Source organism: Molossus molossus, unplaced genomic scaffold (assembly GCF_014108415.1).
Source record: "Molossus molossus isolate mMolMol1 unplaced genomic scaffold, mMolMol1.p scaffold_m16_p_10, whole genome shotgun sequence".
Classification (NCBI taxonomy): domain Eukaryota; kingdom Metazoa; phylum Chordata; class Mammalia; order Chiroptera; family Molossidae; genus Molossus; species Molossus molossus.
This window is the reverse complement of record NW_023425345.1, coordinates 34,328,758-34,343,098: the sequence shown is the minus strand read 5'-3', so window position 1 is coordinate 34,343,098 and position 14,341 is coordinate 34,328,758. Positions and strand designations below refer to the sequence as shown.

At 41.8% G+C, this 14,341-nt stretch overlaps 1 protein-coding gene across 1 annotated transcript in view; it reads left to right on the top strand.

The window, feature by feature from the left end:
- The window catches only part of SOX5 (SRY-box transcription factor 5), a 960,413-nt gene that overhangs the window by 236,637 nt on the left and 709,435 nt on the right, over window positions 1–14,341 (top strand). The window lies entirely within an intron of this gene.

The window sequence follows — 14,341 nt, the reverse complement described above, 5'->3', positions numbered from 1 at the left end:
AAAAGAAACTGGGTTTGAGTGTGTGGAGACTTTCAACCAAAGGTCATTGGTGTCAGTTCAACACCGATAGAAATCCCCAATTTGGGGTTTAGGGAAGAAGGAAATTTCACTCAGTGCAAACAGCTCAACTGTGACATGGCACGTGCCCCGGGGTGAGGTGGCCCTGGGGCCAGGCCCCCTTTGGCTCTGCTCTGCTCCAGCCTTCTCCGCCCTGCTCTGGTGAGACGTCTCCCGTGTTTCAACTCCAGCTGGAGAAATGCAGTCTCTGTCTTTAGTGGAAGGGAAAGTGTGCTCCCGAGCCAGAGGGCAGCTGGTTTATATGGACAGAAGTCCCTGTGCCTGGTCCCTGATTGGTCTGTTCTCATGCAAACAAGGACTACAAATCTTCACGGTTTTATTGCTCCAAAAGGCACTGTCCTGATTGGTCAGAATGGAGCTGCTCTGATTGGTCAGTGAAGAAGCTGATGGGGATATAGCTGCACAGGTCCTATTGGTTGGGAAAAGCCTCAGTCCTGTTGGTTGAGCTAGGATTCCAGGACACCGCGCAGGCGGGCAGTTCAGTGCAGGCTTCTCCCTGAAGTGCCGTTTCCATGAGAGGCCCCTCTGTACAAATGACTATAATGTCCTATAGATTTGTTTGTTTGTTTTCTTTCCATTTGAGCCCAGCCAGCCAACAGGAGCCCTTCTTAGTAGGTATCTTCTTTCTCAGGGTCCACAAACCAGAAGCTAGTCTTTGGAAGAGTTTTTTAAATCTTAAGAAGCTTGATAAAGGTTTTCTCAAATTTGATACAGTCTGAAAATTTTATATGACTTCGCCAAAAACAAGTTGTAAAGAAAGAATCTTTTTTCAACATCAATAAGATCAAGGATAACAACAAAAGTCTATCAACCATGCCTTTGGAAAGATTAAGTTATCTTTCTCTTGTATCTGTAAGTGCCTCTATGAAATCCTTTCTGTAAATTTCTATTCTCTGTATAAAATTCTCTCTGAAATTATGGTTGATATGAAAAGGTCATAATTTTACAGTCCTTTAAAGAGAATATCCCAAACCATGTAAGTTTCAGGCCTCACAAAACGTGCACCCTCCCATAATAAGGACACATTTTACAACAGTTGCATAAATGCCAAATATATAATGATCCTTTCATTGTTTTAAAACTGTGATAATAAGTAACATCTGCCGATATTCTTTAAATATTGAAAAGCATTTGGCACATGACTAGGGATTGGTTTAAATTAATAGAGTATCACAAGTTTGATTCTAAGTATTTTTTCCCATTTTTATTAATTTATTTTTGTTAGAGATGTTTCTCCTCCCCCCAGACACTCTCCTCCCCGTCCCCCTCCCCTCCACTCCCCCAGCATTATTGTCTATGTCCATTGGTTATCCATCATGCATATAAGTTCTTCATTTCATCTCATCCCTCCGCCCCCATCCTCTGAGATTTGGCAGTCTGAACTGTACTCCTTTCTATGTCTCTGGGTCTATTTCGTTCATCAACCCACCTTGTTCATTATATTCCACAAATAAGTGAGATCGTGTGGTATTTGTCTTTCTCTGCTTGGCTTATTTTGCTCAGCATAATACTCTCGAGGTCCCTCCATGTTGTCTCAAAGGATAAGAGCTCTTTCTTACAGCTGCATAGTATTCCATTGTGTACATGTACCACAGCTTTTTTATCCACTCCTCTGTTGCTGGATACTTGGGCTGTTTTCAGATCTTAGCAATTGTAAATAGTGCTGCTATGAACATAGGGTACATATATTCTTCCTGATTGGTGTTTCAACCTCCTTAGGATATATTCCTAGAAGTGGGATCACTGGGTCAAATGGCCAATCAGTTTTTAATTTTTTGAGGAAACACCATACTGTTTTCTGTAGTGGCTGTACCAGTCTGCATTCCCATCAGCAGTGTACCTTTTTTTCACACCCTCACTAGCACTTGTTGTTTGATGATTTGTTGATGATAGCCATTCTGGCAGGTGTGAAGTGATACCTCATAGTTGTTTTAATTTGCATCTCTCTGACGATTAGTGACACTGAGGATTTCTTTATATGGCTCTTGGCCATTTGTATGTCCTGTTTGGAGAGGTGTCTATTTTTTAACCACAGTAAAAATTTTATTTATGCAACTTTAAGTAGTTTTTAAAGTAATTAAATCTCAAGTATGAGTTTTCTTTTTTAGTCAAATCCTGTTGAACAATAGTCAGTGTTTTTACCCCAAAAGAATCCCTCAATTTGATGAGACTGAATAATATTGATAATATTAGTATCAGTGATTCTGATCCTAGGCTGTCATTGACCTTGGTACCCTGTCCCCATTGCTCATTTCTAACTCCGGTAAGAACAGTGGTAACTATACTAGAAACGCTGGAAGCTCTCAGCACCTTGTCTTCTCCATAACTCCAGTCCTCATTTGCAGCTCACTTGGATTTTTTTAGTTGTCAGCCTGTCACTGTGCCTTGCTCAGACAGGTACGCCTCAAAACTTTGTTGGCTGAATTACAATAGTTATTTTACTTAGCTCTTTATTACTGCTACCTCTGTCTCCATTGGCAACTACAGGACATATTCCCAGCATATTGATTTCCATTTTTCCTAGCAACCATGGAACTGTCTTTTGTACAGCAACACAAAATACAGCATGTGATAGTGATGGTATTACTGTCCTAAAAATATGAGTCTGGCCAACCAGGAATATCATGGTAATATTTTGCTCCTTTGGTAAATATACCTCTTGGTACCTCACTTCCCAAATCTGGATACTGTCTACAATATCATACTGAATCTCTATTAAAATCTATATGAACCTATCGTACCTGTATCTTAGAAATTGTTGCAACTTGACTCAAGTCTCTTTATTGGGCATGATTTCCTTGAATTTCTCACTTCTGTTTTCTGTTCCTTTATGCACACTTTATGTGAATAAGATGAACATTAGCAGATTTATCTACATCTCTTCATTTCTATTCTACAGCAATAGCTCCTTAGAGTAATATCTGAAGTTATAGTAATTTTCTTCATATCAGAGAGTTTCTAACTATGTTAATGGAAGTTAGACTGGTTGCAGAAACATTCGTGAGAACTACCTACGCTGTAACATTTAAACAATTTATTTGATCTCTCTTTAGCTTACCTGCTCATGCCTTTGGAACATTGATGTTGACCTTGTTGGAACTTTGTCTATAATCATGATAAGTCCTTCAATAAAATCTAACAGAAAATTACATTTAAATTTCCAAGTGATTTATTAACCCCTTGAATACTGTGTGATGTGCTATGCCCATCTTAGCAAAGAAATACTTTCATGACATTGTATTCATATATTATTTCCTTGAATGTCCAATACCTAATGATTTTACATTTAAAAATAATAATAAAAGAACTACATAAATATCAGGTAATTCTGAGCATTACCTATTGTTCTTTTTACCTATAAAAACTGAGGAATAATTTTTTAGGGCAATAAGGGATAGTAAAAGTTTAACAACCATCAAAACTACAACTCTTTTTTTCAAAGCAGCTACATGCCTTTGGCCTTGTGTCTCTGAGCTTTCATTTCTGCACGTGTAAAATCAGAAACGCACTACCCCTGCTTCTTTACCCAGCCTACTTCTAATCATCCTTCAAGATTCATCTCAGTCATCATACGGTTTGGGAAGCTCAGGTGACACCCAGGGGAGGCTGGGTCCCTTCTTGTGTGTACTCCATGAAAACCCTATGGCATTCCATTGAAGCAGTCTATTGTACCACCAGTGTGTCACTCATAGTGGGAGATGATAAGGACATAAGCTGAGTTCACATCCCATTTCTGAACTTAGATCTTGACTCCAACATTGATGGTTGTGTAGCACTGACCAAGTTACTTATTTTACAAAGGTCTTAGCTTTCTCCTATGGAATAATGATGATAGTGGCTGCCTCATCAGTGTTGTTATCAGAATAAACTTAAGTAATACTTGTTAAGCTTCCAACAAAGTGCCTCTCATATAGAAAGCACTCAGTCAATGCTAGTACTACTACTATTAGTAGCTAAGTGTATTTTTGTTGAAATAAACTTAACATTGGATTGTTTGTTCAGATATTAGAGTCTATGGCCATTCCATTCTATTTACTGACTAGGAAATAAAAATACATACTTGTAGTCTTCTGAATTTTTACATGGGGACAAAATGGCCATCTCTTAAGATGGCATGCTTAGCGTTGTTTGTATGAACTGTTAAGAACTGGGAAGGGTCTGAGAGTTCTACCCTATTTGCAAGCTAGTACATCAACCTGCCGCATCTCATGAATGCCGGCAGGAGACACTGGAATCCTGGATTTGAGACAAAGGACAGTTTATCACTCACAGCAACAGTACTAGCCAGAGTATTAGCATTTGTACTTGTTCCCTGAGCCCCAATTCCCACATCGTGAGTCAAAGAGAGCCTGTTGATGCCTACACTGCAAGGGGAGAAAACATGAGGATAGGGAACCTGACTCTTTTATATCGGGAAGTAAGCATGACTGACCTGGGACACTAAGGGAGATATTATCCTTATTGTAATGCACGGCAAACAAACCTGCCTTCTGCCCTGGAGGGAGACCTCTCTTCCTCCTACAGCTTTCTCTACATAACTAGCTGCAAAGGGTAGTCCTGAAGAAAGGCGGGGCTGCCCTCGCTCAAGGAGCACAGAAACATGAGACCCACAGGAAATGATCTCTCAGCGTGGAAGTTCATCAGATTCTTAAAGGGATATGTGAACTGAAACAGTTTGTCTCTAAACCCCTGCTTCATTAATTAGGTGCTAACATAGCAGAGGATACCAAAAGGTTAACACTAAGGAAGCAAGAGATACCGCGACACATCTTTGTGACCAAAGTAGCTCACTGTCCCAGAATCAGAGATTTTATTTGGCTGATATTAAAATGGAAACTCAGGCCCAGCCAGTGTGGCTCAGTGGTTGAGCGTCGACCCATGTACCAGGAGGCTGCGGTTCGATACCCAGTCAGGGCACATGCCCAGGTTGTGGGCCCAATCCCCAGTGGGGGGCATGCAGCAGGCAGCCAATCAATGTTTCTCTCTCTCTCTCCCTCTCCCTTCCTCTCTCTCTCTAAAAATCAATAAAGAAAAAAATTTAAAAAAATAAAATAAAATGGGAACTCAGTCCAGAGATGGTACCCTGGGCCCTGTGCATGGGAAGCAGTTGAGAGCCCTGGCTTCCGGGGACAATGTGAGCAGGATAAGGGCAGAGAGCGAGAGCTTTCTCTTTGAAGGGGATATTATTAATTCTTATAACGCTTATTGAAATGACAGTGCATAAAAAGATAACCAAATTCATTTTTCAGATGGGATGTGCATGGTTGTGGATTTTTTGGTGTATGCTGTACATCACAGAGAAGTCAGAGGTTATTTCCTTAAATGAAATAAATCTCCATTTTCATTTCAAATTACCAAAATGTATATTTCTGACTTTTCCCATTAGCATTGTCTTTTTTTTTCCATGTTCTTATAAGTAACGTGTTATAAATGCCACAACAAATTGTTTTATGACCCATTTGTCCCAGCAGTGGTGACTTCTGTCACTTGAACCCCTGTTCAGCGTATTCTCAGACAGCAAGGATTAAGGCACAGGTCATTCTGTGGAATTAGTGACTACCCAAGAGCCGATAGCCTCATGCCAACTAGTCATTAGTACCCAGCAAATGTTACGTTCTGAAAGCATTATCATGATTATGTAATAAAAATAAAATACAAAAACAGATGGCTTAAATAAAAATACTGTTAATCCAGGGCTTTTCAACATTTTTAGACTTGATAATTCTTCGTTGTGGGGAGCCCTCCTGTGCATTGGAGGGTGTTTAGGAGCATCCTTTGCCTCTACCCACTAGAGGCCAGTAGTATCGCCCCCTTCCCAAACCTCAGTCACAATAAAAAATAAAAAAATAAATGTCTGTGGATATTGCCAAATATCCCCCAGGGGGGCAAATTCACCCTCATTGAGAACCACTGTGCTATTACCATTTTTGAAAGTGGGACATTCAGAACATTCTATCCTGAATGAGAAGGTAGAGAGTGTAGCATAATCCTGATAAACATTCATAATTCCTGCAGTGAATTAATGCTCCTATAGTTTGAGGGATTTGAAAAGGACCTCTGCCAGTTCCTAAGGTCATCTGCGGGTTCTGTGATGACTGAAAGACTGGACTTGGGTTCTTGCCTTTTTTCTACTGCTGTGTGGTTTTGTGATTTGGGATTCAAGTCATAACTTTCCTGAGATTTTTTTTTTTTACTTTGCAAGAGAGGGGTCATCCCTGTTATTCCTACCTTTGAGAATTGATGTGTGGATCAAATCAAATAGTTTAAAGTGAAAACGTCATGAAATGTCTAAAGAGCTTTATAATTGTTAAGATGACATAAAGTAACATGATTTTGTTGTAAGAAGTTTTTGAAAATGTCAGAGCATTCCTTGAAATAACTCGGTGAACCTGAAGGGCATTGCAACGAAGGAGTTGAGACCCTTTCCTTTGAAGACGCCCGTTAGCCCGGCTCAGCTCATTCCCTGCGCCCCACTTGTCACTGTGCGGACGCGGGCCTGCAGGGGTGGCGGGACGCTTGGCACGGAGGCAGCGCTCCGTGTTCAACAAGCATAAAGTACTTTTTCGTGTTTCCTCGGGATCCAAAAAGTATCTATCAACTGAGGAACCAGAGGCTTTAAGAAAGCCCCCAAAATAAAGTTAGTATAGTACATTTATTAAAAATGGACATTGCTGATGTAAGTCATCACATATCTGACTTATGATGTTGTGTCTTTTATTTAAAAAAATAGTTTTCATTTTTATTTAATGCTTCATCTTTGATAAATAAAAAATTAAAAAAAGAATAGTCTTTCTCTGTGTGATGCTAAATGTTTCTTTTTAGTAATGCAGAGTTGCCACAAATGTTTCTCCCTTTGAAATATTGAGCACTAGCCTTCCAAGCCTGAAACTGTATGAAAATATATGCCTGAACTTTGAGCCATAGAATAACTTAATCTCCAATTAGAATGGATCTTAAAAGCTAGATAACCCAGTGTACCATTCAATCCAGAAGTCTTATTCCCAGACTCCAACAGGTGGTCCTGTAGTTTCTGCTTGATCTTCTACCTCTCCTCCATATTGCTTACATTTGGAAGATTTTGCTGATGAGGAAACTGAGGCATAGATTAGTTAAGTGACTGTGTCCAAGATCCCTCAGATAGTAAGTAGCAAAGCCAGAGAGTGACCCTTGTTTAACCTTATGTCATGTGGCTTTGCTCCAACCAATGGATAACTCATTTTCAAAAACTTGCTTTTCACAAAGCATTGAAATCTACCTCTCCATGACCCTGCCATCAAAACAAAAACAAAGATAACACCTCATTCTTTCGCATGGGGCAAGAGACAATATATCTAGTTCATACTTTTGTAAGTGGCAAGCCTTAAGACCTTGGATTCTTCTTAAATGATGGGCCCCTTCCCTCCTCATAAGTTAGATCTTTTTTAGGTGGATGTATCTTCTCCTCTTAATCGGACTTGATTTAGCACAATTGTTCTACCCACTATGTTTCTGGTTGACCTTTCTGGGTGTTGCATACTTATCCAGTTTTCCACCTACAAGATGGAACCTGGTTCTGGAACCAGTGTTTGCAATATTGTCTTAACATCGGACATTGTTTTCGCTAATTTTGATTTGGACACGCTAGAACTATTAACTAGATTCTCTTTATTCACTGGCTTCTCTGATTCTTCGCTTGCAATTAAAAATTCAAAGACTTGTGAACTTTTCTGAAAGCAAATATTTTTGTCTTGATATTTTTACAAGACTTTATATTAAAGTAGGTGAAGATTTCAGCTTGTGTACTTAAGTCCATCATTTCAATTTAAAGATCTTTTTGTATTTTAAAATTTCCTCACAAATTACAGTTCAGATATAAGCATAGATTCATCTAGCTATATGATTACCGCATAATTATTCAAGTGTTTTGGGTAAGATAAAGTCATAAATATTATTTGTATCCTTTCCCATTAATTATTAAGCACATGTCTCTTTCAGGGAAATTTAATCTATATGTCTGATTCATAGTCCCATAATTTTTTAAAATGTAATTTTGTAAGAGCTATCTAACATCCGTCATTTTTATGGAGTGTGTGTGTGTGTGTGTGTTCATTTCTAATATCAGAAGATCATGTTTTGTTACGAAAAAACAAATGCTTACATGTTAAACATATCTTATCTAAGATATAAATTTGGTTAACAAGTCCCTGTCCTCTACCATTGAAAAAATGTATTTTTATTGAGCTCCTTGAAATAGACTGGCAGATTCCCAGGATACTAGGCACTGGGGTAGACTTCCTGGGAGCGGTGGTAGGTCAATGGTTCTCCTTCTTTGACCCATAGATTAAGAAAAGTGAATTATTAAAAACAGGATATCAGTAAACAATTGATAAGAGATTTGGAATAAGAATAGGTTGCTTGTCTGGTAGATGATTGTATTATGAGTATTATATATAGGGAACCATACTTCTGACATGGCAAGTACTGGACCAGCATGCTTGCCTCCATGGTACTACAACAGGTAATGAAAAGTAAAATAAAATATGCACTTTATAGGGTGCTCATTTATTAAATGGTCAGGACCCAAGCAGGAAGAGAGAAGCCACTGTGATTATTTAAAAAGGGGGCATGTGCCCTGGCCTGTTTTGCTCAGTGGTTAGAGCATCGGCCCGTGGAGCAGAGAGTCCTGGGTTTGGGTCCCACTAAGGGCACGTACCTTGGTTGCAGTTTGTCCCCGGCCCTGGTTGGGGTCATGTGGATGGCAGCCACTCAATATGTCTCTCTCACATCAATGTTTCTCTTTCTTCCTCCCTCTCTCCCTCCTGTTCTATCTGAAGATAAATGCAAAAATGTCCTCAGGTGAGGATAAAAAAAATAAAAATAAAAATAAAAAGGGGGCCCTGGCCGATTTGGCTCAGCGGTTAGAGCGTCGGCCTGTGGTGCGGAGAGACCCGGGTTCGGTTCCCGCTAAGGGCGCGTACTTCGGTTGCAGTTTGTCCCCGGCCCTGGTTGGTCGTGCGGGTGGCAACCACTCGATGTGTCCCTCCACGTCGATGTTTCTCTCTCTCTCTCCCTTCCTCTCTCTCCCTCCCACTCTATCTGTACAAAAAATGGAAAAATATCCTCGGGTGAGGATAAAAAATAATAATAATAATAATAAAATAAAAAAAAAAGGGGGCATGCAATATCGGAAAATTGGTATACACTGACAAGAATAAATTGTAAAATAGCAACCTAGAGGTCAGGAACAACACGTTACTACCACCCTCATGCTGGGGGACGAACGGAGGAGGCAAGGTTTTCAGGGTCACTGCATGAGAGCTGGAGCAACGGGACTGTCTGGCAGGAGGGGGAGCCAGGTGGAGATGGAGCTGCTGTCTGAGACTCCTTGAAAAGTAGAGAAAGAGGAGGAGAAATTCAAATAGTAGGAGATTGATAGCTGTTGATGCTTGGAGATTCTTGATGGGGGTTTGTTTCACTAGTATCTCTATTTTGTTTCAAAAAGTAAATGAAAGTGAGAGAGGGGTATCCCGAGGCACCCATGCACATGTACATGTGCCCCATGGTGCCTCCCCCCCCCCCACCTTGTGCCAAGCTCTAGTCTCTTCCCTGTAGCTGAATTCACCTGGAAGCCAAATGCTCAAGGAGCCTGGAAACCTTGATCCAGAGACATTAGTACATTCCATGGGTCAGCTGAGCAGAAGATGGGAAAAGAAAGAAGGCAAAGAGGCTGGCAGACCCCTACCCAGGACAAATGGGGCGGTGACTCCCCTCCTGCCATCTACACGGAGTCCTAGCCAGACATTTCTGTTGCTCTCAATGACTTTCTGAACCCCTCAAAGGTACCCTGTGTCTAAACCTAATGTTGTTGCTGTTAAAGTGGGCTCGAGAGCACACATGTGATTATTTGATTATGACATCATTCACCATAGTAGACTATGCAAATACTTACAAATGTTGGATAAACTCCAGATCAGTTGGACTGTTCATAGGTTCAATTTGAAATCCTTACCTTGCATAGAGATTGAGGAATTGAGCAAGGAATGATGATAGTTAAAACTTTGGCCTCTTACATAGTAATGGTGTTAGGCACACATTTATTGCGTTTAGTTGATAAGAAGTACCACCCTGGCCGGTTTGGCTCAGCCGTTAGAACGTTGGCTTGCGGACCAGAGAGATCTGGGTTCAGTTCCCCTCAAGGGCACATGCCTTGGTTGCAGTTTGTCCCCGGCCCCGGTTAGGGTCGTGTGGGTGACAACCACTCCATGTGTCTCTCCACATTGATGGTTCTCTCTCTCTCTTCCTCCTTCTCTCCTTCCCGCTCTATCTGAAGATAAATGCAAAAAAATGTCCTCAGGTGAGGATAAAAAAAAAGATAAGAAAAACCTACTTAAGTTTTTATATGTTCAGCCATGAATACTGAAAATAAAAACAAAACATAGCAAAATGTGAGTATGCTACCTATGTAATTATTTCAATTAACATAATATATTATCATACTGGAATTCATCTGTATTGATTTTATATTAATACACTTACTAATACCACTGGTACTTGGTTCTCAGACTCTTTAATTCTAAAGAAGGTGGGGTTTAATACCAGAAATAACACTTTTCTAACCAAGAGAACTATGAAGTCCCTTCCAGGGCGATCCTGTGTGGTTGTTCAGGAAACACATTTCTGAATGATCAACCTCAGGGCACATCTTGCTCTTATTCACACAAGGGGACTTTTTGTGCTGACAATAGTCCCAATTTTCCAACACTGATGTTATTGGGGAAAATATTGCCAAGAGGATTTTCATGGCCTCCTTGAAAGAGGTTTGATTTTGAGTACCCATAGCAGGATTCCAAGAGCCCCCCTTGAAGAATAGCTCGGCTCTGAGGGTTTTACACATCCGGGTTTGCTTACTTGCATTTAAGGCCAAGAATACTTTATCTTTACGACTTTCTTATCAATCCCTTGTGTAATGGTGAAGCCCTTTCACTGTAGTAAGATCAAGGTAAGGGCCACAAAATATGTTTCCGTTCTCAAACGATTCATGTTATCTTCATAATTTCCTAGTTTCTTAATATTAATAATAAGACGAGAGCAAAGGGAGGACCGATATTGTAAGCCTGGTCACCTGGGAAGCTTCACCAGGAAGCTACAGCTTCGCACAGCGTTGTTCCTCCAAGGGGAGGAACACCCCTCCTTTCCAAATCCCGCACTGCGCAGTTAGGGGAGAAGGGGGAGACAGGCGCATGGGCAATGAAGTCGGGTGACATAGGGAAGGAGCTTGCCTGTCAGTCTAGCCTGGGAAGCAGTGGATTGGCTGGGAGTGTGGAGCCACTGCAAGCATAGGGAATCTTGGAAAGTTAATTCACCAGAGCTCCCTTCCTCCTCTTCTCGCTCTCCCTGCTCCGAGACCTGTGCTCACCTGTGCGTTCTCCTGTTCCCTCCTCATCGCCATGTGGCCGTAGCAGCTGCATGGCCCGTGGCGCTGCAGCCTCGGATCCCACATGCAGGATGCTGGACGGGACTGGACTTTAATATGGAACCGGAGTTCTGGGCAGTGCCATTAATTCTGGCCCTGCTGAAGACAAGATTGGACTTCTTCCGCGGAGAGACAGAGATGGGACCTTGGAGGAGAACCCCCTTACTTTTACAATAAAGCTTTTCATGAAACCCCATCCTCCAGTGGGGGCTTCAGAAAATTGTTTTGCCCACGGCATCTCAAGTACTGCACTTCCACCAGTAACATTAAGACAATGTCGTGTTCTCAGTATACATGTACTGTACCTTTGGGCTAATATGCAAATTAGTATTGGGGGCATTTTACAGAAGCTAAAATATTATAATAACTTGGTTAAAGAAACTTGCACAAAGCCTGTCAATTTAAAAATTGTAAATACAATTCAACTTCTTTATGCAAAAGCAAAACCATCTATTCAATGAGGAAGGTATTTTTCTTTTTTTAAAATCTTTATTGTTGGATGTAAAATGTATCACAGATGTTCCACATTTTTCCCCCACTAACCTCCTCCTCCCTACTCCCACCCCCCTCCCACCTTTTCCCACACTATTGTCTGTGTCCATTGGTTATGCATATAAGTTCTTTGATTTATTTCTTCCCACCCCCCCAACCCCTTTCCCTTTGAGATTTGTCATTCTAGCAATGAATTTGTACTTCTTAATCTCTTCACCTTTTTCACCCATTCCCCCAACCCCCCTCCCAACTGGCAACCGACAAAATGTTCTCTGTATCTATGAGAATGTTTCTGTACTACCTGTTCATTTTGTTTGTAGATTCCATTGTCGATAGATATGTATTCATTGCCATTTTGTTTGTTCATATATTTTATCTTTTTCTTCAAAAAGACCCTTCATCATTTCATATAATAACGGTTTGGTGGTGATGAACTCCTTTAACTTTTTCTTGTCTGGGAAAGTTTTTATATGGTCATCGATTCTAAATGACAGCTTTGCAGGATAGAGTAATCTTGGTTGTAGGTTCTTGCTTTCATCACTCTAAATATTTCTTGCCACTTCCTTCTGGCCTGCAAAGTTTCTTTTGAGAAATCAGCTGACAGCCTAATGGGAACTCCCTTGTAGGTAACTAGCTGCCTTTCTCTTGCTGCTTTTAAGATTCTCTCTTTGTCTTGAACCTTTTGCATTTTGATGATGATGTGTCTTGGTGTGGGCCTCTTGGGGTTCATCTTGTTTGGGACTCTCTATGCTTCCTGGACTTGTATGTCTGTTTCCTTGACCAAGGTAGGAAAATTTTCTGCCATTATTGTTTCAAACAGGTTTTCTATTTCTTGTTCACGCTCTTCTCTTTCTGGCACCCCCAAGATGCGAATGTTGGCACGCTTGAAATTGTCCCAGAGGCTCCTTACACTATCCTCATTTTTTTGGATTCTTCTTTCTTTTTACTGTTCTGATTGGGCATTTTTTGCTTCCTTATATTCCAAATTGATGGTTTGCTACTTGGATTTACGTACTCTAGTATTGAAGCTGTGTAAATTATTCTTTATTTCAGTTAATGCCTCCTTCAATTCTAACTGTGTATCCATGATTTCTGACTGGTCCTTTTTTATGCTCTTGAGGCCCTCACTAAGTTCACTGAGGTTCTCACTAAGTTCATTGAGCATCCTTATAAGCAGTATTTTGAACTCAGTATCTGCTAGGTTGCTTATCTCCATTTCGCTTAGTTCTTTCATTGGGGTTTTGTACTGTTCTTTCATTTGGGACCTGTTTCTTTGTCTCCTCATTTTGGCTGCCTCCCTGTGTCTGTTTCAGTGTATTGCTTAACGAGAGGTATGGGGCTAGTTGAGACCAGATGCTGCTTGTTTGAAAGAATTTAGGAAAAACCTGAAGCAGGATCCAAGACAGGCCAATCCTATGGTTAAGCAACGGGCAACAGCTTGGGTGGGCCTGAAAGTTGGGTGGGGCGGGGCCTCAGGGAGTCACCAGGGCGGGGCTACCAGTGTGAGCCAGGTTGCTGGAGTCCCAGATATGGCGGCTGTCTGCCGCCCCAGGGAAGGGCTCACCAAAGGAACAAAGGCCTCTGACAGCACGTTTATCCCCGAGGAAGCCCCCTCTCCAGCCCTCGCTCCAGTGCCAAACAGCTCAGTTCTTCCCTGTATGTCTCTGGCGCCCCTCAAGCTGCCTCCCCTCCGAGCTTAGAGGGAGAGAGTCCGGTAAGTCCATGCGTGGGCCCTTTAAGGAGCTGCCTTGGGCTCCAGCCGCTTCAGCCTCCCTGAGTCTCAGTTTCCGCTGGTTTTTCCAGCCAGAAGTTATGAGGATTCTCTTCCTGGCACTGGAACCCTGAGCGGGGCACCTGGTGTGGGACGGGGACCCCCTCAGTCCTCAGGAAGGACCTTCCCAGCCGTGGGAGCCTCCTGATTTTTATCTGCCATCCTTGGGTGTGGGACCAGCCCGTCGCGCTGCCGCCACCGCCGCCGCCACCCCTCGTGCCGCCGCCCGTCCTACCAGTTTGGATGTGGCTGCTGCTTTAATTCCGTAGTTGTAGGACTTCCATTCAGCTTGATTTCAGGCGGTTTTGAATGATGGTTCTATAGTTTAGTTGTAACTTTGCTGTGGTTGTGGGAGGACGTGATACTGCGTTTACCTACACCGCCATCTTGACCGGAAGTCTCAGGAAGGTATTTTTCAATTGGGTCAAAATGGTTGGGTTCTAAGGACTGGATGGCAGTGTTATGCTGAGATGACGCTTGCAGGGGCTGGCATCAGACTGGGTCACAGCCCGGATCTAACGCTGCCTTCGGAGTCGATCACGGTCCTA